At 48.9% G+C, this 23,679-nt stretch overlaps 1 protein-coding gene across 2 annotated transcripts in view; it reads right to left on the minus strand.

The window, feature by feature from the left end:
- ZHX2 (zinc fingers and homeoboxes 2) overlaps nucleotides 1-23,679 on the minus strand; it is a 162,643-nt gene that overhangs the window by 65,291 nt on the left and 73,673 nt on the right. The gene's annotated exons all lie outside the window — the stretch shown is intronic.

Consider the following 23,679-nt stretch of genomic DNA (forward strand, 5'->3'; position numbering starts at 1 on the left):
TGGCCGTGATTTCAACCTGGAATATGAGTTTCCAGGTTGAGCAAGACCGCTTGAGGCCTCCAGGAAGCCAAAATGTGGCCTTCCAGTGATCTGGGCCACCGCACCTGGCAGGAAGAACAAAGCTGTCCTTTACATCCCGACAGGGACTTGTCCCTGTGTCTAGACGGCTCAACTCTCTTGGCCCACACTTCCGACTGGCTGGGTATACACAGCTGACCCGGGTTTGAGAGGGGAGGCTTCACTACTGAGCTGCTTAAGGGAAAAACAGTCTCTCTGTTCTCTGTCAGGAAACACACACACACACACACACACACACACACACACACACACACACCGCTCCACGTGTGAGGTAACATCCTGGGATGAGAATCTGGTCTTGTTTTCCTGTTCCTTTAACAATCTACTTTGCTGAATGGAAATGAAATTGCTCCATTACATCCCTGAACACCGCATCGGAGAGACAAAACAGATGAAACAAAAAAAAAAATCCCAGTCTGAAGAGGCGGAATCTAAAACTGAATAGAGGGACAAATGTTTTCCAGAAACAATTAGATTTGATTTTCAGGCCAAGAAATGGAATCAGCAGAGATGTCTTAGGATCACGGGGTTCTGCTGAGCTTTTTACGAATGAAACCATGGTGCAGAAACCACCGAGTCCTAGTGGCTGCTGCTGTCGGAACAGGATCATTTAATTCTTAGAACAACTCTGAGGTTGGTACTCTTATCATTCCCATTTCATAGGGGATAAAACTGAAGTACACAATGAGCTTAGTGACTTGCTGAAGGTCCTATAACTAATAAGCAGGGAGCTGGAATCTCAACCATGATCATAACTAGTACCACCTCTCATGATCTAGGAGAAACTTGGTGCCCAGGGCCAAGAGCAGCTGAACAGGCTCCCAAGACACCCAGGGCCTACCAGGTGCCAGGAAACAACTCATGCTGGTTCAGGACGTCACCACTTTTGGAAGACGTTCTCCTATCCAGGGCATTTGGAAGTCCATCATAATCTCAAGTGTTATATTTATCCCCATTTCACAGCTGGAAACAATGAGGCTCAGGGGGGTTAGACAACTTCTCTGAGGTCACACACGTTCTGTCCTAACTCCCAGGCACTGTTCTCTCCCCGATGATGTATAATCAAGCTGTTTTGGGTGAGGGGGGGTGGGCGGAAGCTTCAGACATTGATGGACTTGTCCGTGCCTAGCACTGTGCTTCGCCCCAGGGAAGGAGCTAGGGCAGCAGAGTGGGCACTGCCTTCAGAGCCACACCAGTGGCTGTCTGACCTTGGCCAAGTGACAATGTCTCTGGGCTTCGGTGTTTTGGTCCATAAAACAGTATAACAGCAGCTCCTAGGACCTAAGTTCCTCGTCAGCGGGGAATTTGCCCGTTCGTGGCTGGATCCCCAGCATGTTACATAATATTTGGCATGGAGTTGACACTCGATTAAAAGGCTTTTACAGAGCGAATAAACATATGAACAACAAAAAAATCACTTCATAGTGCTTCTGCAGAAATTAAATGAGATACTGTGTGCATGGTGCATAAAATGGAACCGTTAAAAATGCCAATTGCCTTATATTCATGATCTCCCAAGAATCTTAGGATAGAGATCTGACTCTGTCCATTTTATGCAAGACAAAAACCAGAGAAGAGGGCAGGGAGTAAAAGAATTCTTAGGGGAGAGCTCGTCCCTGCTAATAAAAAATGCTGTTATAAAAAAGATTTGGGGCACCTGGGTGGCTCAGTAGGTTGACTGTCTGCCTTCAGCTCAGGTCATGATACCAGGGTCCTGGGATCGAGGCCCACATCAGGCTCCCTGCTAAACCGGGAGTCTGCTTCTCCCTCTCCCTCTCCCCCTGCTCATGCTTTCTGTCTCTCTCAAATAAATAAATAAGATCTTTAAAAAAAATTCAAAGAATTAAAAAAAAAAGAGTCATAGCAAGGAACTGTAGGAAGGTTCTAGAGTCAGTTCAGGGTGAAGAGAAGGGCTGTGGGTCCAGACTGGTGGGCTAATCTGCCTCCCTCCTGGGTCCTCTGCTCCCAGGGGCATCTGTGGACCAGGCAGGAAGGATGGAGTCCCCACCTCTGCATTTGCCATCAACCTCTCCTGTCTGCAGAGAGCTCGGGCCCAGACACTGAGTGCCCAGCTGTGCTCTTGTCGGAGGTGAGAGTGATCCTAATGAACCGCAGGCTGATGAATCGCTGATTGCCGGAGAGAAAATGAAGACTGAGCTGATTGAAACTCTTAATAAAGCCCATTCTTTGGGAAGGGTCTGGCTTGACAGGTGGGAAGACCAGGGATCTTTCTGGGATCCGATGGGAGATTTTTAAACATGGTCCTAGGAACTGGTGAGGATGACAGGGAAAGAGAAAGATCAGAAGAAGCGCTCAGGGCAAGCGCGCACAGATTTGCTTCTGAATTCCAATTGTAAAAGGGTTTACAGAAATTGATTGCTTGCTACAACTTGAGCTTCGCAAAGCCAATTATGCTGGAAATAATCCCAGCGGCCACACCCTCTTCCTGCGGCCGTGCAGCAGTGTCTCCTGCAGCGCCTCTGAAGAGAAGCCAGCTCCCCTGCAGCAGGCGTCACCCCCTTGCTGTCCCTTCCTCCAAAAGTGAATTTCTCCACCTAATTTAATTGCAAAAGCCCTTGCCAACGCTCACACCTCCCCTATGATGCGATTACTATTGGCTCGTCAATTTGCCACCACCTGTGTGCTGCCCCCCCCCCCCCCCGAGGATGGGGAGCGAGAGGGAGACCAATGCCAACATTAATTGCAATTTCATACAGTTCATTGGTGATGACCCCGTGGAGAGGGACGGGGGAAATCAATTCTGGTGATTGAAAAACAATAGGAGAATTATGAGGCCATGCTGAAATCTTCTGGAATGGGCAGAAAAATGCCTCTCTGGATATTCGGTCTGTGGTCAGTTGAGACTGTTTGTCATTCAGCGTAGCACCATTTGAACATTTCTTGAGGACACGCTGTGCCAGCCACTGTACAGACATGGGAGTAGACAGACCAGGACAAAATCCAGGGCCTCGTGTGAGTTTCTGTCACTGGGTGGAGGAGGCGGGGGTGGGGGGTGGTCTAGATACTCAGAGAAAAAGGAGATGGGGCAAAATTAGGAGAGAGAGTAGTGCCACCTTCTCTTCCACACATGACATCACCTTCTAAAGACGTGACAATGCCAGACGGGGCAGAGGGATCTTCGCTTCATGGTGTGGTCCAGAGTGACCTGATCAGAAGCCCTCAGGAAGCTGGGTGGTACAGGACAGCTCATTCTAGCACTTTCTGAAGGAGACAAGCAGTCTGAATGCAGACTGAGGGACTAGAGATGGGTGGCTCTTTGGGGTTATAAGTCGCTTCTCCCCATTTAAGGATGGGATGGCTGCTGCCTGGTCCTCACATTCCCTTTTGAAAAAGAGAATGTCCCTGGAGAAGGGGGTGGGGCTCCTGCTGCTGGATGGAGCTTTCTGTACAACCCTGGACAAGAGAAGCTATCCAGGACCACCCAGGGCAGGAGGCTGGCTTCAGACGCAGCTCTCAGGCTGGCCAGGGCCCAAGGGAAACACTGGTGGGCCTGGGTCACGGCCATACCCCATCCCATGATGAGCCCTGGTGGTCAGGCATGGTACAGGGTGGAAACACCCACAGGAAGAGACCCAGACGCAAGGCAGGGGGACGGGAGAAGCTTCAACTGTCTCTCCATATTTCCAGGTTTTGATGCTTTTCCTTCTCCTTTCCTTTTATCCACTCACATGCACCAATCACCCTATCCCTCTCCCTTCTCTGTCACACACGCATGCATGCACCCACACACACACACACACACACACACACACACTCCCACATGTGTGCACATGAGCTCAGCAGTGAGATCTGGTTCAGGGACACCTGGGTGGCTCAGTGGTTGAGCATCTGCCCTTGGCTCAGGGCGTGATCCTGGGGTCCTGGGATCCAGTCCTGCATCAGGATCCCTGTAGGGAGCCTGTTTCTCCCTCTGCCTATGTCTCTGCCTCTCTGTGTGTCTCTTATGAATAAGAATAAGAATAATAAATCTTCAATAGATCTGGTTCAGATCCTGCCTCTGACACTCTGATCCTGGGCCCGTGACTTAACCTCTTTGAGTCTCCATTTCCTTGTCTATACAATGAAGACAAGGATGATAGGACCTTCCTTCAAGGACAATGGTGGGGAGTAAATGTATAAGGCTCACGTCTTATCTGCTTGGACCTAAGTAATGCTCTCTGAATGAGAGCCATCCTAACTGCTCAGCTCCTCCATTATGTCTTCACCAACAATGATGACAGTGACAACTTTTTATTATGTGTTTGCCTCTTCAGAAGCACTCAGTGTTAGCTATTACGATAATTATAATAATTTTGTTAATTCCGTTATATTGCTTAACATTTAGAAAAGATTAATAGACTAATTTTTAGAGCACTTTTAGGTTTATGGAAAAAATGTGCAGAAACTACAGAGTTCCCATAGCATTCCTCTCCCCACTGCGATTTCCTCTCTTATTACCATCTTGCACTGGTGTGGTACACTTGTGACAACTGATGAACTACACGGATACAACCAAACTGATGATTAACCAAAGTTCACAGTTTACATAAGGGTTCACTCTGTGTGTTGCACAGTTAATGGGTTTTGACAAATGTGTGACATGCATCCACCACTCCAGTATCACACAGAATAGTTTCCCTGCCATAACCCCCCCACCCTGACCCCCCGTGCTCCACCTGGCCATTCCTCTCTCCCTCCCTGCTCACCCCTGGCAACCAGTCACCTTTTTACCATCTCTATAGTTTTATCTTTACTAGAATGTGATGGAGTTGGAATCATATGGTATGCAACCATTTAATTGGCTTCTTTCATTTACCAATCTGAATTTAAGTTTCCTGCAAATCTTTTCTTGGCCTGTAAGGTCATTTCTTTTTCTTTTCTTTTCAAGATGTATTTATTTTAGAGAGAGAGAGAGAGAGAGTGAGAGAGAGCACTCATGAGTGGGAGGAGGGGCAGAGGGAGAGAGAGAGAATCCACAAGCAGACTCCCCGCTGAGCCTGGAGCCCATGGACCTGGGCTCCTTCCCAGGACCCTGAGACCATGACCATAGCCAAAACCAAGAGCTGGGGCACCCAACCAACTGAGCCACTCAGGCACCCCAGCTCATTTCTTTTTACAACTGAATAACCCTCCATTGTGTGGATATACCATAGTTTCATGTATCCGTTCACCTACTGAAGGGCATCTTAGCTGTTGCCAATTTTTGGTGTATACTGTGTAACTTTTAATAGCATGTTTGTGCATTTTAATTGATTTTTTTCCCCCAGCTTTTCGGAAACACTGAGCTAAATATACGTATACTCAACTCTCCACTAATGTGGCTAAACACACAGAGCAAGCAATTTCTGTGTCAGGTATAGATACCAGCAGAATCCACCAGGCCACAGGGTCATCATTCCAGGCTATGTGATTTTGGAACAGGCCTGAAAACTCCTATCCCTGCAACACTGTTGGGTGCTCAGGATATAATCAGGATTTCTCAACCTTGGCACAAGTGACATTTGGGGCCAGCTAACTGCATCACGTGCATTGTAGGATGCTGAGCAGTGCACTAAGTCTTTTACCTACTAGATGCCAGCAGTGACCCTGCCTCAAATTGGGATGAACAAAAAGTTTCCCCAGACCTTGCCAAATGTCCCTCAGGGGACAAAACTGCTCCTGACTCCTCCCACTGCAGAGAACCACTGTTTTATTTTTATTAAAAAAATTTTTTTTACGGACACTTGGGTGGCTCAGTGGTTGAGAATCTGCCTTCAGCTCAGCGCATGATCCCCAGGTCCTCGGATCGAGTCCTGCAACAGGGTCCTGATCCATAGGAAACCTGCTTCTCCCTCTGCCTCTGTCTTGCTCATGAATAAATAAAATCTTAAAAAAAATAAAAAAAAATTTAAAAAGATTTTATCTATTAGAGAGATTGAGCATAAGAGGGGGGTGGGGGTGGTGTGCGGTACAGAAGGGCTGAAGGGAGGCAGGCTCCCTGGAGTAGGGAGCCCAGCTTGGGGCCGGATCCCAGGACCCTGGATGATGACCTAAGCCAAAGGCAGACATTTACCCAACTGAGCCACCCAGGTGCCCCAGAACCACTGCTGTAAATATTTTGTTATTATCTGCTGCCATGATGAGAACTTTCAAAGCCACCCCAAACCTCCCACATAAACCCCCACCCTTACAGAGGGGCCTTTTACTGGGCAGCAGGTGGTGCCCTGGCCTCCAGAGGCCTCCCAGCAATTTTGCCCCTTGGTTGTGTTTGCTTTGATCACAACCAAGCACTGCCACTATGCCGATTGGCTTCTGGATGTTTCCTCCAGAGACAACGAAATTCAACATCCTGATGACTTTAAGCTGTCACTGACTTGCCAAATACCACAGAACAAGGGTCGGGCCTGTCTCCTAACTATAATCCAGTGGCTTTCTCATGAGCCAGAAGGGTCTCACCAGAGGAGTCAGGACAGGCAACAATCTGCTCTTGTATTCACCCCAGTGTGTCCATCAGCAAGTCTATAGGCTTTTCCTCCAAGATACTCCTGGAACCTGGCCGCTTCCCCCAGCTTTGCTTGTCCATCCCTGGTCCCAGCTGTCATCTGCTCTCCAGCTCTGACTTTTGTTCCCCAGCGATCGTGTTTCTGCTTGGCTTTGAGGCAATAGTGAACAAGTCTAAATCCAACCACGTCACTCTGTCTCCTGTGGCTTCCCAGTTTTGTTTCCGGGTTCTGTAGTGTCCCTGCCTCCACCCCCAAGGAGATGTCTTTAAGTGGGAATATGAAGCAGGAGAGGTGGGACGTGGAAGGGTTGGGCAAGAGCAAGTGCTGAGCCCTGCAAAGGGACCTCCCTCCATGTGCTGGATTTGCTTGTGCCCCACCCCCACCACACCCCGGGGTGCCCGCAGCCTGCTCCTGAGTCTACCACTTTTCTCCCGTGAGGGCTAGGCTGTGGCCTGGCCTACAACCTACCCTCTACTCGGGGGTGGCTGCAGCTTCTGGGCTCTGGTCCCATCCAATCAGTCCTGAGGACCCTGGTCGCAGAGGGGCCAGCTCGGCCCTGGGCACATGGGGGAGAATCCGTACTGATAGGGAGCCTGACCCCTTTGTGCATGTGAGACAGGAGGCCCAGAGCAGCTCTCCTACTCCGATGGGCTTTTCTGAGACAGCCCTGTCAGGTCTGCTATACCGCCTGTCTTGCAAATGTAAATATATTCCAACATGATTGTTGTATTAGAGGCTGAGTGGGATATACTATGGCTTTTGCACGTGCTTGTGCCAGAGTTCATCCACGAGAAACAGCAGCTGAACAGACTGTATCCCGCTGAACCAGACCACACAGAAATACACACAATGCACAGGTGTGCGCACCTCAAATGTGTGCCAGCTACCTCAGTTTACCTCCTGTGTTTGAGCCCCAGCTGTCCACAGCTGGTGTTCCAGCTCTCGTTGGGTTTTGCCTTCCTTCTACTACCTTACAAGTAACCCACAAGCTGCCACCCAGTTCCTTTAACACAAGAGAGGATGTCTTACAATTGTTGCAAGAGAGAACGCCTTACAATTGCAGGAGTTGTACATTGCTAGACCATGTGTAATGTGTAAAACTGAGCTACTGCTTTTATTAGGTTATCTTTTTTTCAAATGTGACATGACAAAGTTTTCTGAGTGTTGTGTCCCTAACCTCATTTCCCCTGCAATTAAGTCTCAGGATTTTTACTGTGCAGTGTTGCATAACATGGTGGATTTGGGAAACGCATTATGTGGCATGACAGTAGGGCTGACTACATTCCACATTGCCACTCTGAAGACATCCCGTGTATCAGAGCAACGGGCTGGAGTTCCTCGCAAAGCGGTCATCTGGAGCATCCTAAGCATTGTTTTGTTTTACTTCCCCTTCCCCTTGTTTTTGTTGCTGCCCGGGATTGCACATCTATTCCCATCCCCTCATCAAGAATTAGCAAACTTTGTCTCAGCCTCTGTTCTCTAGGGAACCCAGGCTAGGATACAACATTGCACACTGAGGGAACAGCAAGTGCAAAAGGTAGAAGCAGGCTTGGTGTCCCTGGGAACAGGAAGAAAGCCAGTGAGCTCGGCTGATGCTCAGTGGAAGGGAGGGTACAGGCTTGATGGGCAGAAAAGGCGGGATCTTTTATTTAGGATTTGATCAGACAGGGAAAGGAGTTTGGACATCAGCTGAATTGCATCGAGAAGCTACTAGATGGTTATAATCGTTGGGAGTGGCAGGGTTTGGTGTGTATATTAAAAAGGTAACCCTGGCTGAGGTGTGAAGGATGGATCATAAGCAGCAGAACTGTAATTGGTTGGTTGGTTGGTTGGTTGGGGACCTCGTAGGTCCAGGTGGGAGATGGGGTGAGAGAAGTAGGGCTCAGAGGTAGCAGGGATCCCAGTTGCCCCTGTGGTCTTGGGAAGAAAGGCAGCAATTCCAGGGGACCCAAGGTCTGGTTTTGTGCATTTCATTACTTTGCAATTTGGGGCAGGTCATTCTTTAGCGAAAGGAAGAAAAAACATTTAAAAAATTAATGGAGATTCTTGAGGGTGGAGGCAAAGTTGCAAAAGTGCAAAGCTCATCTGCTGGCTTTGGAATTAAAAATAAAGACAGGGGTGTGTGGGTGTGGGTGTTTGACAAATTATGCAAGGAAAGGCGGTTGCTTCCATTCATCCCTTTCAGGGAACAATAACCACAACATGATAAGCCGCAGTGCAAAGCTTGTCTCTGTCTGAAACGTGGCCAAAGAAAGGAAAGATTAATCACACAGGGAAGGCTGATATCTCAGGGGCAGATTAAGACAACAAGCTAGCAATTTTGAGTCTGATTAGAAACAGCTAAAATCAGAACTTCCAGTTAAGGACTATACTCTACACAGCCCTCTTTTCTGAGGGGGGGGGGCGGGCAGGGGAGTAGGGAGGGAGATTGATTTAGGTTAATTAAACCTAGTGCTTAATTAGGTGTGCTCAGATACAAACTATAACCTTTTTGCATGGTTAATGCAAACCTGGGTTCACAGCTCTGTGAAATTTCCTGGCTGCAAGTTTTGAGGAGATGGGGAGGTTTCCATCGGCTACATGAATACAGGCATTTTTCTAATAGTGAGAGTTATGGAATGGTAGGATGGGTAACTGACTTAGTGACGGGGCAGATTCCTCTGCTCAGGAGAGCCAGGAAGACTGGAATAACAGAGAGGGCCTAGATTTGGGGGTCAGAGAAGATGGGTTCTCATTCTTGGGGCCTCTCAGCAGGGAGACCCTGGCACATCATCTGTCCTCACAGACTTCTCAATATTTTATTTTTTATTTTTTTAAGACTTAATCATTTATTTGAGAGAGAGAGAACACAAGCAGGGAGGAGGGGCAGAGGGAGGGGGAGAAGCAAGCTCCCCGCTGAGCAGGGAGCCCGATGAAGGACACGATTCCAGGACCCCGGGATCATGACCTGAGCCGAAGGCAGACACTTAACCAACTGAGCTATCCAGGCACCCTGCTCCTTGATATTTTCATCAAGAGGGATTCCCTTCATGACTCCACCTCATGCCCCATAAGTTCTCATCCACAAGCTACACTTATCAGGCCCTACTTTATTTCCATTTATGATTAATCAAAAATGCACACAGTAATGGCAATAGGTAACACTTAGCATGTGCTTGGTCTGTTCATTCCAGGTACTGCAGGAAGCACCTGACACGGATTAACCACCTGATTCCCTTACCATTTCTAAGAGGTAAGCACTATTGTCCCCACTTTACAGAGAAGCAAACAGAGGCACAGAGAAATAAAGTAACCTCCCCAAGGTCACACAGATCAGCAAATGATAAAACAAAAATCTGGACCTGAGATTCTGATGGAACACAAGGAAACAGTTTTAGTTTGTGTTGTGGCCTTGATCTCTTTTGTGTCCCCTAAGAGCTGGCAGCCAAAATGTCACTGCTCCAGCCTTTTCTAAAAATTTCAAGATTTTTACTTGAGAGAGAGATCAAGCGGGTGAGAGAGGGTGAGCACAAGTGCTGGGGATGGATATTGGCAGCAGGAGAAGCAGACTTCCCGTTGAACAGAGAGCCCCACGTAGGGCTCGATCCCAGGACCCTGAGATCATGATCTGAGCTGAAGGCACTTAACTGACTGAGCCACCCAGGTGCCCCTGTTTTTTTTTTTTGTTTGTTTGTTTGTTTTTGTTTTTTTTTTTATTATTGTAAAACAGATACTCATCCCTGCTTTAACCTCCCTCTAGGACTTAAAAGGCCCTGATGTTGAGATGCTTAGAAAGATTTACAGACACCTGGTGCATAAGGAGGAGGGTGGAGAGGCCTGTGTGCTCAAGCTGGCTCCTGTTAGCAACGCTCACGTGCCCAGCAAATGAACTGGTGGTGATAATGCACTTGAATCAGAGGAATTTGGTCAGGCAGGTCATTTGGTGTTAATCAAGTGTTAGGACTTACAGAGATGAGGCCACTGCTTTTTGAGTCACTGGGCTCAGTGAAATCAAACTTTGGCAGGATTTTTTTCTCCCTGTCGTTTTTTGGGATGTGAACTCAGAGGTTCCCTAACATGATGTTCCTACAGTCTGAAGGGGCCTGATGCTTGGGCAGCATCTGCTTTAGATGCTTTTTAGAGCAGTGGCAGGGTATTACCTTCACTTCTGTTGTGTGTTCTCCCCCTTGTGCTTCTCAATCTGAAGCTTCCAGGTGGACAATGACAGCTTGTATTTATGGTGTCCCTGCTGAATCTTTACATGGGAAGCAGAAGTGCACATTCTCTGGAGGCAGACAGCCTATGGCCTCACCCCAGCTCCCCTGTCGTGGGACCTCTGGCAGGTCACTGTCACTGAACCTTAGCTGCCTAGCTGTAACAATGGTGTAAGAATAGTACTTCCCTTAAAAGTGGTTTTGAGGGTTAAATGAGAGTGCTAGGAATATTTCCAACTCAAGAATCTTGGTCATTATTTTTAAACTCATTTATGAAGATTCTCTCCAGAGGCACAGGTGACATATCCAAGGCCACATGTTTGCAGGAGACAGAATCGGGATTTGAACACAGTCCCTATGGCTAAGTTGGAGATCAATGATGGAAGAAAGGGAGGGAGAGAGGGAGGGAAAGAGGAAAGGAGGGGGAAGGAGGGGGAAGGGGAAGGAGGCAGACGGAGAACGAGCGAGCTGTGTTCTACACATGGCTTTGCCACTCTGAGAAAGTCACTTCAACTCTCTGGGCCTCAGTTTCCTCATCTGTGAGGTGGGAATAATGCTAGTCCTTATTGTTATGACAAGTATCAAGTATAACATAAACTCAAGGTATTGGGCTACTATTTAAAAAAATGACAGGGAATAAAAAAGAATTCCTTAGATAGACTTTTATTTCATTTGACCTGTATTTCTAGACAGACTGTCTTTAGGGCAAACCTGGGGTACCAAGTTCTGCCAGGAGGCACATGGCTAACCTGGAGTTCCCGGGGCTGTACTGTCCCTGCTGTGCAGGGAAGCAGCTTAGGACAAGCAATGCGTCCAAGCCAAGTCCTCCCAGGAGTACACCAGGTCCCCCTTCCTCTAGTGATGGGTTCTACTTGTCACTGCAGACGCCTTGGGTCAGGGATCAGCTATGATGTTGAAGGTACAGATGCTGACTTAAATGTCATGTGTTGAGGACTCGCTCTGAGGTCAAGGTTACCTTGTAGCTCCTGGACCAGAAGAAATGATGTGACTATTTCAAGTTTGTCTTTGAAGATTCCTCCTCCCAGATGGCTTGATACTCTCATCTGGTGGACTTCAGGAAGCATGTTATTGGTTGCAAGGAGAGTGCTGATTCTGTATCCCTCCCTGAATCCATCCAGACACTTTGACATGGAACCCTGTTGAGCCTCCCACTATGACTATTTTTGATGTATTTTGGCCAGTTGGATGTCTGTAAGCAGACAGACTGGCAGCCAAGGCTTGCAAAAGTGCTGGCACCTTTCAGCTTGCACCCTTGCTCCTCGGCCACTACCATGAGAATATGCCTGGGTAAGACTACTGCAGGGTTAACCATGTGTGGAGCTTTATCAACTCACCCCTCATTCCAGCTGAGGTCACCTTAGGTCCGCCAGCCCCAAAGATCCAGGTAAACCCAGCATGATCAGCAGAGCCACTTCACCTTTAGCTAACCTCAGGCTCATGAGTGGACCCAGCCCACAAAGGCTAAATCCTGTAGATTATGAGCTAAGTAAGTGCCTCTTGTTCACTAGTGAGGTTGGTGGTTGGTTGTTATGAAGCACTATTGTGGCAATAAATACCTGGTACACACACATATGTACACATTGAAATATATAGCACACTATGGCTTTGGTTCTAATTTGCTACACAATCTAAACATTCCTTTCTCTGCTTTTGGACATACTGGTGCAAAAAGTTTCCATTTTCCTTATACACGCCCACTTAATGTAGACAACTGTCACATTTCCCCAATGAAATCCTGATACAAGAACATGGAAAATCCTAAACGCTTTTCTCTCCTCCTTATGTCTCATAAATAAGAAGCCAATGTATATTTTAAATAGATAGGTCCTATTTGTTTAGGAGAAGCTCCCATTCAATGCCAAGGATCTACCCTTTGGATAGGCAACCAGACTGTGGTTCTCCCCCAAATGTACCTTCTCTAAGCTCCTCAGGGTCCTCCTACTTAGAATTGCTCCTCTGCCTTCACATCCCATCCTCTAATTGTGAAGAGGCATGAGCGTTCAAGGCACCTACAGCCACTGGCCCCAGATGGCCGGCCCAGGAGCCGAGGGCAAGGCACCTGGACCTCCCCAGCGCCCCTCGTGTGCTTCCCTCCCTGCTGCACTTTGCCTTTTGCTAGGTGGCAAATGCAGACAAACCATGTTCCGATCCCCCCTTACTAGTAGCCTCACAACTTCAGGCAAGTTCCCCAGCCCCTGTGAGCCTCAGCCTCCTGGTCTGCGCGGCGAAGATAATGAGCGTATCTATCTCACAGGACTGCCGTGAGGATTAAATGAGATAGTAGAGCGCCAGCACTCAGCATTGTGCAAGGCACAGTAAGCCCTTGATAGATGTGAGCTATTATTATAATTGTATGCATGGTGCCATGGGAACCTGAAATCCTAGCTAGCAGTTATTTAATACTTACCATGTGCCTACTGTTTTGAGTATTTTAAGAACTGTTTTAGTGCTTTTTATACGTTTATTTCATTTTTTAAACCTCATGACAACAGTCAGGTTGTCATATAGGTAGTGTTATCTTCAGGTTGCGGATGGAAAAACAGAGGCACAGAGAAGTTAAGTAACCTACCTGAGAGCACACAGCTAACAGATCACCGTGATACTAACAGATCACCGTGATAGCACTCTCCACTCTCCCTACTTTATGATCGTTATTCACCCATCCTTCCCGCCGGGGGGGGGGGGGGGGCGGCTGGAATGTGTAATTAATTTGTGGCTTCTCAGTGCTTAGCCCATGGCAGACCATCATACTAGTGGAGGTTGCCACCGAATGTTCCACGTCCCCCCTGGTCTTTTCTCTTTCGGCATTGACCCCTTGAGGGCACAGGACTGGGTCTCCTGATCCCTGCACCTGCTCCTTACTGAATCGACCGGGTGGGACCAGATGGTGCCTTGAAGAGGAAACGAGCTCCTTCTCACAGTGGCACACACATGCTCCGGGCTCTCCACACGCCGTCTCACAATCCAGCTGGATTCAAGACACAGGAAGCAAACAAGGCTTTCAGCAGCCTCAGGCGAGCAGGGGTGAAATTAGTAGATTGGTGTACAAAGAAGCGTTTAATAATGCTATCACGCTACCCGTCCTCACGGAGCCGTTGTGACATTCTGCATTAAAGAAGTGACAACTCTCAATTGCTGCACGTAACGGAGGCCTGGCATCACGTTGGCTCCCAGCCCCCCCAGAACACTTGCATTTTCTGGCGACGGATGGCATGCATACAGGGATCGGGGGGAAACTGATGGCTTCGTACAAAAATGTCCTTGTAGACCCCTCCAAGCCCTTTGTAGTGTGGTTGCTCTTCTGCTCGCCTGTCAGGAGCGTCATTTTCGTTAAATATTGAGGAGCTGTTTGTTGAAATCCTGTCGTCATGGTAACCGGGTGGGGGGGAGGGGTGCTGACATAGTCTGGTGCTGCCCGAATTATTGCATATTAATCGGGTGCGTGGTGCTATTTAATGAGTTTCCCTGTGTGCCTCCCCATAACAAGGAATGTAGAGGACCCAGGGCCTTGGGGTTTCCCCCTGTTGTCACTGCTAAAGACGTGTTTGCTCTCCGGTTCCTGGTGCTGTGCTGTTTGCTGGATAGATGGACAGACGGACGAACGGATGGATGGATGCATGGAGAGACGGATGAATGCCAGGAACAAAATTGTACATGTTCTCGGTAGAGCTGTTTCTGACCACTCTCCCATTTTATAGTGGGAAGGAATTTGGCCAGAGAGATAGGCAAAGTCGGGGAGGTCAAGAAAATAAATGGGGGGCAAGCATGGCCAATGGTTCCCTTGCTCAAAAATAGAATAAATGGCCAGAACCTGGAGACAAAGCCGATGAGCACAGATAAGCCGATGAGCGTAGGCCTGCCTGGCTGGGTTCAAATCCTCGCTCTGTGTCCTCCCACTGTGTCACTCAGGAAGGAGTGGCCTGCCCTCCCTCCCCACGTGTCAGAGGGGTCAGAACAGTGTTTACTCCCTGGGCTGGTGAGGGGAGGCCTGATGATGCTCTCAGCACAGTGCTCGCCCAGAGTAAGTGCCCGATCACAGAGTGACCGCCACCCCTGCATTGGTGCCCCTGCCAGTAGGAAAAGCCCCAAGAGAGGTCCCACGGTGCTTTCCTGGTCTAAAAGGTCTAGTTGGGCCCTGACCATCCAGGGCAGGATCCAAACCCAGGTCCCATTGACTCTACTGTCATGTCATGTTCTCTCTGAGGTCAGCAAACCTTTTCTGGAAAGGGCCAGATAGTCAATATTTTAGGCTTGGTGGGTCACATGCAGTCTCTGTTGCATATATATATATATATATATATATATATTTAAAATCCTTTAAAAATATAAAAACCATTCTTAGCTCACAGGCTGCTCAGAGATAGGCATAGTTGGCTGATCCTTGCCATGCTGTCTTATGAGGAAACAGGAAAAATAAGGAAAGCAAAGTGAAAGGAGATGTCTACATGGCTTCTCTCACTAAAAGCAGGTTGAAGCTACACTTAAAAAAGGAAAACTTGGGCCGAGGAGTTTGTTTTATTTTAAAAATAAAAGCCTTGGTGATTCCTTGGAGTCTTGCAATGCTCATTCTATAGTTTATGAAAGGAGGCATAGAAAAGGAGGGTGACCTGGCCAAGATCACCCTGCTAGGAAAGCACAGAGCCGGCACATAAACCCTGGGGTCTGGCGCCAGAGAACTTTGCCACCACCCCATCCATGTACCTCCACCATGTCAAAAATAACCTCTGTTTTCTATTTTTCCGAGGCTCCGGAAATCCTCCACCGGCTGACCTGGTAAACAGCCAGACTCTGGGGTCTGGCAGATGTGTGATCTGGCCTCAACTCTACTGTTACTGAGTCTGTGACCTTGGAAAAGATTAACTTTTTTTGGTCTTCAGTGTCCTTGATGGTAAAATGGGGGATATATTTGCTGTGCCCTCCCTTTGAGTGGTTATGAGGTTAGCAAATAGCCTTGGATGTGGCAAGTGCTGGCTAGATGTCACAATAGTTATGACGATGACTGTGGCGGGCAGAGACATAGCTCCTTTACCCTCAGATGCTCAGGCCCCAATCCGCAGAACCTGTAAATGTGTTCCCTTAAATGGCAAAGAGGAATTAAGGCTGCAGATGGAATTAAGGTTGCTAATCAGCTGGCCTTAAAATAAAGAGAATATCTTGGATTATCTGGGTAGGCACCATGGAATCACAAGAGTCCTTAGAGATTGAAGCCGGGCAGAAGAGTCAGCTTCAGAGTGATGCAGCAGGCGGGAAACTCAACTGGCCACTGCTGGCTTTGAAGATGGAAGAGGCTCTAAACTAAGGAATTAGGGAAGTTTCTAGAAGCTGGAAAAAGCAAGCCATGGATCCCCACTGCCCCCACGCCCAGCCCAGAGCCTCCAGAAAGGAACATATCTTGTTGACACCCTGGTTTTAGCTCAATGAGACTTATTTCAGAATTCTGACTTCCACAACTATTAAGTTTGTGAGGCTTCAGGCAATAAGTAGTTTGTGACAACAGCAAAAGGAAAAGGAGAACTGATACACTGCCATAGAAAGGAGAAGCCTCATCAGCGCGGAGCTCCGCCTGAAGCAAAGACAGCAGCAAAGACAGCATCCTGCACAGGCTGGAGGGTGACGGGCCTTTTCTGGATGCTCACTGATGCTGCTCAACCAGCAAACCTGGGCTCAGGCCTGTGACCTGACACATCCCCACCCCCCACGGCATTTGCTGGGATGGCCACCAAAGCAAAGCCCTCTTTCTGTGGGGGTTGCCGAGAGAGGCTGCTGGATCTTTGGGGGAGACTTGCCTGAGCAAAGCCCACACAGAAGAAATCTGAGTCTCGAGATGGAGAGAAGCGATGCCTGCTGACATTGTTTAGATCTTGCTGGGCTCAAAGCCAGGCCAGCTCAGACTTTTCAATTACACGAACTGCTTTTTTGTCTTATACTTCCGTCAATTTGAATTAGATCTCCAGCTTGCAACCAAAATTCTGACTAATATAATCAAATATTCACTTAAGTACTGTTACCTACTAGTTTCAGCTATTACCATTTCCTTGGCCAATAAACTTTGGGCCCTGAAATACCACGGAACAGGGTTTAGGGTAGGCCACTAGGGCAAGGTGTTGGATGGACGGTAGGGGACGGTGGGATGCCGTCTCTCCCATTCACCTCAGATACGCTGAATCTGCTCCTGGAGTAGGAGCAAAAGAAGCAAGTGGAAAGAGCACAGAACCCCTCACACACTGCTCATTGGGGGTATGGTTTGAACTTGCACCTGCATCTGTGCAGATGAGCACAGCCAATGCCTCTAATGGGCTCTTCATGTCCCATCCAGCAGGGCCGAGCACACTGCACACCAGTGGCACCTGGGACAGCTGTAGCTTGGTTTCCTGACTGACCTGTTTCTTCTGGTCTGGCCTCTTAAATGCTGTTAGTGTCTAAAGGTTCTGTCCTCTGCTCCGAGCTGTCCCTGTGAGAGAGTGCAATCACCCCATGGCCTTGCCTTGCTCCTCCATCAGCCACCCATCTTCATTCCTCCCCAGGTCGGCCTAGGAGATGTGGCATGTGCCCTTCAATAGTGGTGACAATGACCCACGTTGATTTTTTACAGGACAGTGAGGGTGGGGTGGGGGCTATGGCACAGGGAGGGTGATGCAATTTGAAAAAGACCCAGCTGATGGTCATCTCTTCCTCCTCCCAGGACTCCCCTGATCCGGTTGGCAACCACTGACCTATATATGGATGACTCGTGAATTAATCCATCCTGTCCTGAAATTGCTTCTGTCCATGTTGGACATTTCCACTAGGAGGATGACACAAGTGCTAGTACTGTAATTAATAGCAAGGCCATTGCTAATGGGATGCAAGGTTGCTCTTACCGAGCACTCCCTCTGTGCCAGGCATAGCTCCTAACGCTACGTGTACTGACCTGTACAGCCCTCTTAGGTGGCTAATAACTGCAGAATATCCATTATAGAGATGAAGACACTGAGGCTCTGGAAGAGGAAATGACCCCCGTAGGGTCACACAGCTAGTAAGTGGCTGAATCAGGATTTGGACTCCTGAGACCACCTGCTTAACCCCTGCTCTACGCTGCCTCCCAATCCCTGGGTGTCCCCTGAGTGTGTCAAATAAGACCTGCCCAGGGCCTTCTGTACCACTGGCACATTTTCCCTATCCGCTCACGACCATGCCCAGCAGGATCACTCTCAGATTCCTATGCCAGGAAGTCATGGCTCCCTCTTGACTCCCCTGTTCTCCCTTTCTGTGTTCAAGGCCAGTTAATGCTTTCTCTGAATTGGCACCCTGGGGGCAACTCCCTGCGCTCCAGCCCTGCTGGGACAGCCCCTCCCTCCGGGTTTACAGGGCTATGTCCTCTCCACAGCCAGCCCTCCTCTGCTGCCTCCTGACTGCCTCCCTCAGCCCATCTGTCCCTGTGTCCGTCCTGCCTTTGATCAGTCTTACCCACGGCCCACCCTCTGTACTGCGACCATGTCACATTTCTAAACCAGAGACCGCCTCATGTCACCTGCTTGGTGTAAAACTTCTGAAAGCTGCTTACTGCTTCCCACAGGTAGTCCAATCCTGCGCATGGCCTGTGAGGCTCTCTGGGCTTTGACTCATCTGAGCTTGCCCATCTCAACTGCCATCCCTGCTCCAGCAACACCGGACTTCTGGCATCTTCCCAATGTCTCAGACTTCCTCTGCGTCTGCACCTCTGTGCTTGCTTCCTCTGCTTCCCTACCTGCAGAAATTCTTCCCCTCCCTCAGGTTCTAGGTGAAAACCGCCTACAAACCCACAGGCAGAATGAAGGACTTTGTGTCCGTGGGTAGGAAGCTTACAGCTTTGGTGTCAATCAGGCGATCACATGACACGCTGACTTCTGTGTTTATTTACTTACTGCTTTTGATTTACTAACACTGTGCGGGTCCCTGTTCTAAAAATATTCCATAATTACCCTGTGAGATGGCCCATTTTACAGATGAAGAAATTGATGTACGGAGAAGTTAAATAACTTGGCCAAGATCAGGGACAGGTAAAGGTAGAGCCGGGATCCCAACCAAGCCCATCTAGCTCCAGAGTGCACAGTCTTAATGACCCTGCAGTACCACCTCACACTAGGTGCTGGGATGGTAAAGTCCATGGGAATCCAGAGAGGGCACAAGGGCCTGAGAGGAAGCTGCAGGACATGCTGAGGGGACAGCCCTGGCTGCCCAGGGCCTCCAGGTGACAGCTTGTCAGGCATGCCTATGCTGGCCATGCCCTCTGACCTCAAGGCCTCCCCCACACCCCACAGAACTCTCAGCCCCATACTTGGGAGCAACGGGATGAGGCTAGAGCAGGATGAGAGGAGGGACCCACAGCAGGGTCATCACACAGGGAGTGGAGGCTCAGGGGGAAGAATGAGAGAGAGTGGGGGACTTTCTCCTCTTCCCCTGCCCATGGGGCACTGGGCTGGCTGCTGGCCAGGTCTTCTCTTGGGGTGGAGCAGATGAAGCAGGCCAGGGGCTGCACAGCTGCTCTGCTCCAGGCCTCAGGAGAAAGGCCAGAAGAGAAGCATGAGGTGGTCTAGGCCAGGGCCAGAGAAGATGGGGCAAATGCTCAGGAGGCCAGGATAAAGGGCGTGCACTTGTCTATTGTCTCCTTAGAACCTCTGCTCTCGGCCAACAGTCTAGGAGTCCTAACAAACTCTCCCGGGCTTCCCAGGCCCCTTCCCATGGCTCTTGGCTTCTGTGACCAGGAGTGTTGCCTCTCTAGCTGTGGGGGGTCCTCTCTCTGCCTCATGTAGATTTTTGGGCTTGATTTTTTTTTTCTAAAGTGAGAATTTCTTCTTTCTCCTAAATATTCTCAGGGATTAAGGCTGAAACTGGAATTCCATTTCAAATTTTGTACCCATTTTTAACAAGTAGATCCCCTCCTTTGGCATGCTTCTGTTCAAATTCACTTGGTATCAGTTTGACATTTGAGCACTTTTGCTGTCCTGACTCTCCCTAGAGTAGGAGTGGCATTTGGGTGCTGACACTTGCTGAGCTAAAGGGCAGATGTGCACATGGTCCAGTCACCATGCGGTTCAGCATCCTTTAGAGAGACCCAAACCAAAGCCTTCATGCACATGCCTGCAAGGACCCTGGGACCATCAGCTACTCCCCCCAGAGGACCAAGAGTAACACAAGTTGAAGCTTTAAGCGGACCTTTCCCATTGAAAAATCATTGAGAATAAAAAGGAAGAGCCTCTGAGAAACCAACAGGAGTCATTTGAAAAGTATGATGCTATTTTAAAAAAATCTATCTGTAACAGCATTTTCTCGAACATATTGTAAGAAGAAAGCTATGCTTTCAGGGGGACTATAGATAGGAGGTGGTACGGGGGAGAAGAAATAGCATTTTTGACCATCTTTTGTGAGCAAGATCGCCGGCGGGGCCTCTTCCACATTTTATTTCATTTACTCTCCCGAATAGCCCTGTGGGGTGTATTATTTCCCCATTTTACAGATCGGGAAACTCGGGGAAAATCTAGTTCTGGACTGTTTTGTCTCATCTTGTGCATATAATTCTGCAAAAAAACAGCTTATTCCTAGCTAGTGCAGCCAAGTCTAATTCAAATTCTCTGGCAATTTGAAATAGAAGCCAAGCTGCCCATTGAATGATTTTCTACCTCAAAAATGCCCTGCTTTTATTAGAGTTTCGGTGGTATCCATCCTTAGTGCACAGAGTAAGTGTCCTAGAAGTATAGGTCAGACACCCTCAGCCATACAGTCAGCCCTGCTAAGCACAGATCACTGTGGCCCTTGTACTGGCACCAGTTAACTAGCTGGGAGTTCATTTGATTCCGTTCACTAAAAGGGAACAAAGCTCCTGTGTGCAGTAGACACGCAAAGATGATGACTTTTTACTTACTTGGGTTGGTTCTAAAGTGGTCCAGATTAATGAGGTTTTGCTGTGCTTTGCCTCTCTGATGCTAAACAAGGCTGCTGATGGAAAACCACGAAGTATGGGGCTAGGGAGTGGTCTTATAAATTGCCTTTGTGCGGGGATGCCCCAAACTGGCACGGATGCTACAAGTCCTCTTCCTTGCCCCCTCAGCCAATAATCCATTGTAGCACACTATTTCTTGGATTTTCCTCAGAATCCTTCTCAACACCCTGCACCTGGCAGCCATGAGCAGTCGATCAGAGTCCAGAAGACTTAATCTATTTACCATCCCTGACCTAACTCAGTTACCTCATCTAAATATTGGTGGCACAGAGGCTGAGAGAAGCCAAGGCCTGTGGCTTCTTTCTTCTGAATGCCTCCTCTTTGAAGCTGCCCAGGAAAGCCCCTCATCCCTATTCCCTTCCTACTAAAGGTAGAAGTGAAGTTGGGGTCACTCGGCAAAATGTTAGGCATTTTTTAAGATCCCACAGGTCCAGGGGCAGTGCTCCTGTCCTCAATGATTGTGGCTAAGACTACAGTCCTACTATCCAGCTAGGACCACAGTGCGACGGGCAGGGGAGGTGAAAGGTAGGCCTCTGAACAAGCTCAGTCTATAGTTCAAGTCTACTACTAATGCTGATAAATGTTTCAGGCAAATGCAAGCTTTTAAAAGATAAAAGGAACAGCAAAAAGTTTACGGAATGGGAAGTAACACTCAAGAAGGGAGTGTGTGCAGGCTCTGAGTGGGAGCTGCTCAGGAGGCTTGGGTCTCACCTACTTATAGGAGGTTAAAATGAGGGGCTGAATGTTCACGGGAGGGATGGGGGATCTTTCTTCCCTTTAACGTAGAGGAGCTTTGGGAGACGTAGCACATACCTAGTTTTGGTCACTCGACGCATGCATCCTAGCATTTTCTGCAAGTGTACCCCCCTGAATATCGAATATCGATTATACTTTGTGCCCTCTAGCGCCCCTGGTGGAAGAGTCATTCTCAGTCATTAAAGGCTCTCAGGCACATACTTGGGGCTCGGAAAAAGGAACACAGCGTTTTTACTCTTTAGTTAGGTCCCTGAATTCTTGTAGGCTGACCGCAGCCTCCTCTGTTGCTGACTGCAGGGCATCCTGTTTGGAGTCCCAGTCCTTCACGCCTGTGCTAACCTGCCTATGACACCATCACCCTGCCTCTCCGCACACTTGCTCTCCTTGAGGTCCTGGGCTCCCCACATGTGAGTGCGTGACGCACACATGTGCAGTGGGCACTCCTTGACCCATATTGGAGACACTGGGCTCTCTCTGCCAGTGGCACTTGGTCCACACTCAAACAACCCGGAGTGCATCCTGGGTGGACGTACCCACCCCGGACAGGGTTACAGAGGTGGCTGCTTGAATGGGCAGGCAGTATGTCCCCATTTGGCCTGCTGGCCTAGTGTAGGCTCCCTGTGTTTCCAGCAATCAAAGCTGCCTAAGTGTCTCTTACTGGTGTGTACGCACACCATCCCACAGAGGCCCTGGCCTCCCTGGCAATGCAGTCTAGATTCTTCTAGGTCTGCTTTCAGGGCTGATATGGGCATTTGTGCAGTGTGAGGCTTGGAGTTAGGCACATGCTAGATCTACCCAGTTCAGACAAGTGCAATTTTTATTTAAAACCTGCTACAAGTCCTGGTGTAGTAGATGGTGTCTTGTGCAAAGTGAAGCACCCTCTGAGAATCGGTCTCCCAGCCCAGGAGGCGACCAGACCTTCTCTGGGAGGGGATAGGGAAGGGGCACTTCCTGGCTGCGAGCTTCGAGACTATGCCACCCAAACTCCAGTCTTCAATGATTTTCCATCTGCATCAACAGAATCTCTCTTCTGTACAGTGTTTTTCGAGTTGTTAAGATCATTTCTGAAAGACAAGGCGGCTCGCACTGGTTTTCAGCTCACTGGGGGACAGGGTGGGTCCTGAGAAGTCAGACCACTTTCCAGGAGGGGCCCCAGCAAGAAACAAATGGCTGAGCGGCCCTCGCCTTTGGACAGGTGCCAGGACTCCAACGGCCCATCAGAGAGATATATATATATATAGAGAGAGAGAGAGAGAGCAAGGGAAGAACGGAGCCACCTTCTCAAAACATCTCTGTTTTAGAGAGTGAGCTCAGGGGTGCAATCGCTTCCCTGTCCCCTCTCCCATCAGTTAAGCCAGGGCTTCTGACTCCCAGCCCCAAGCTCTGTCCTCTGCCTCACGCTGTCCCAATACTGAACATTAATCCAGAGTCATGTCCCATGTGTCGAATAAGAGCACGGCTAATGTTTATTGGGCACTTACTATGTGCTGGCCCATGGCCAAGCCGCTCAACCGGAGTTAATTAATTCCCTGCATCCTCACAGCCACCTGGTGTGGTAGGTGTTATCACAATCCCATTTTTGGTGGAGAAGACTGATGTATCTAAGGTGAGCAACTTGCCTATGGCCCCACAGCTAGTGGAAGAGCCGAGATTTGAACCCTGACTCCAGGGGCCCGGCTCCTCTTAACGAGACGTCACCTCCTTGGGTGCCTCCTCATCGGTTTCCCTTCCAGTCATTTGACAATCACTTACTGAGCACCTACTACGTGCCAGGTCCTGTGAATCAAAGACACAGCCCCTGACCTCAAAACCCCACTCCTGCTTAAAGATTTGTCAAGAAAGCATCAAAGCACAAATGAGTTGTTCAGCCCTCCGCTCCCATTCCTTGTCTCCCATCCCCAGCCCAGCCCACCACAGCACGCAGGACTCAGCTGAATAGACAGCCCATGCACAACAGACTGTCAAACTCAATTCTCATCCATGCTGTCAGTTTCTTAAAGAAAAACCCCATCTCTGGCCTCCCCCAGCACCCTGCCCTCAGGGACCCTTGATAAATATTTACAGCTGCAGCTGACCCAGGCCCAGGGGAAGAAGACCCAGTCACAGAGCACAAAGGAGGCCTGGGGGCTCATTACTCAGACCTTCCCATTCACAAGGGGTGTCCCTCCTGTGCAAATTCCCCACTGGGACT

The sequence above is a fragment of the Vulpes vulpes genome, chromosome 13 (assembly GCF_048418805.1).
Source record: "Vulpes vulpes isolate BD-2025 chromosome 13, VulVul3, whole genome shotgun sequence".
NCBI lineage: Eukaryota > Metazoa > Chordata > Mammalia > Carnivora > Canidae > Vulpes > Vulpes vulpes.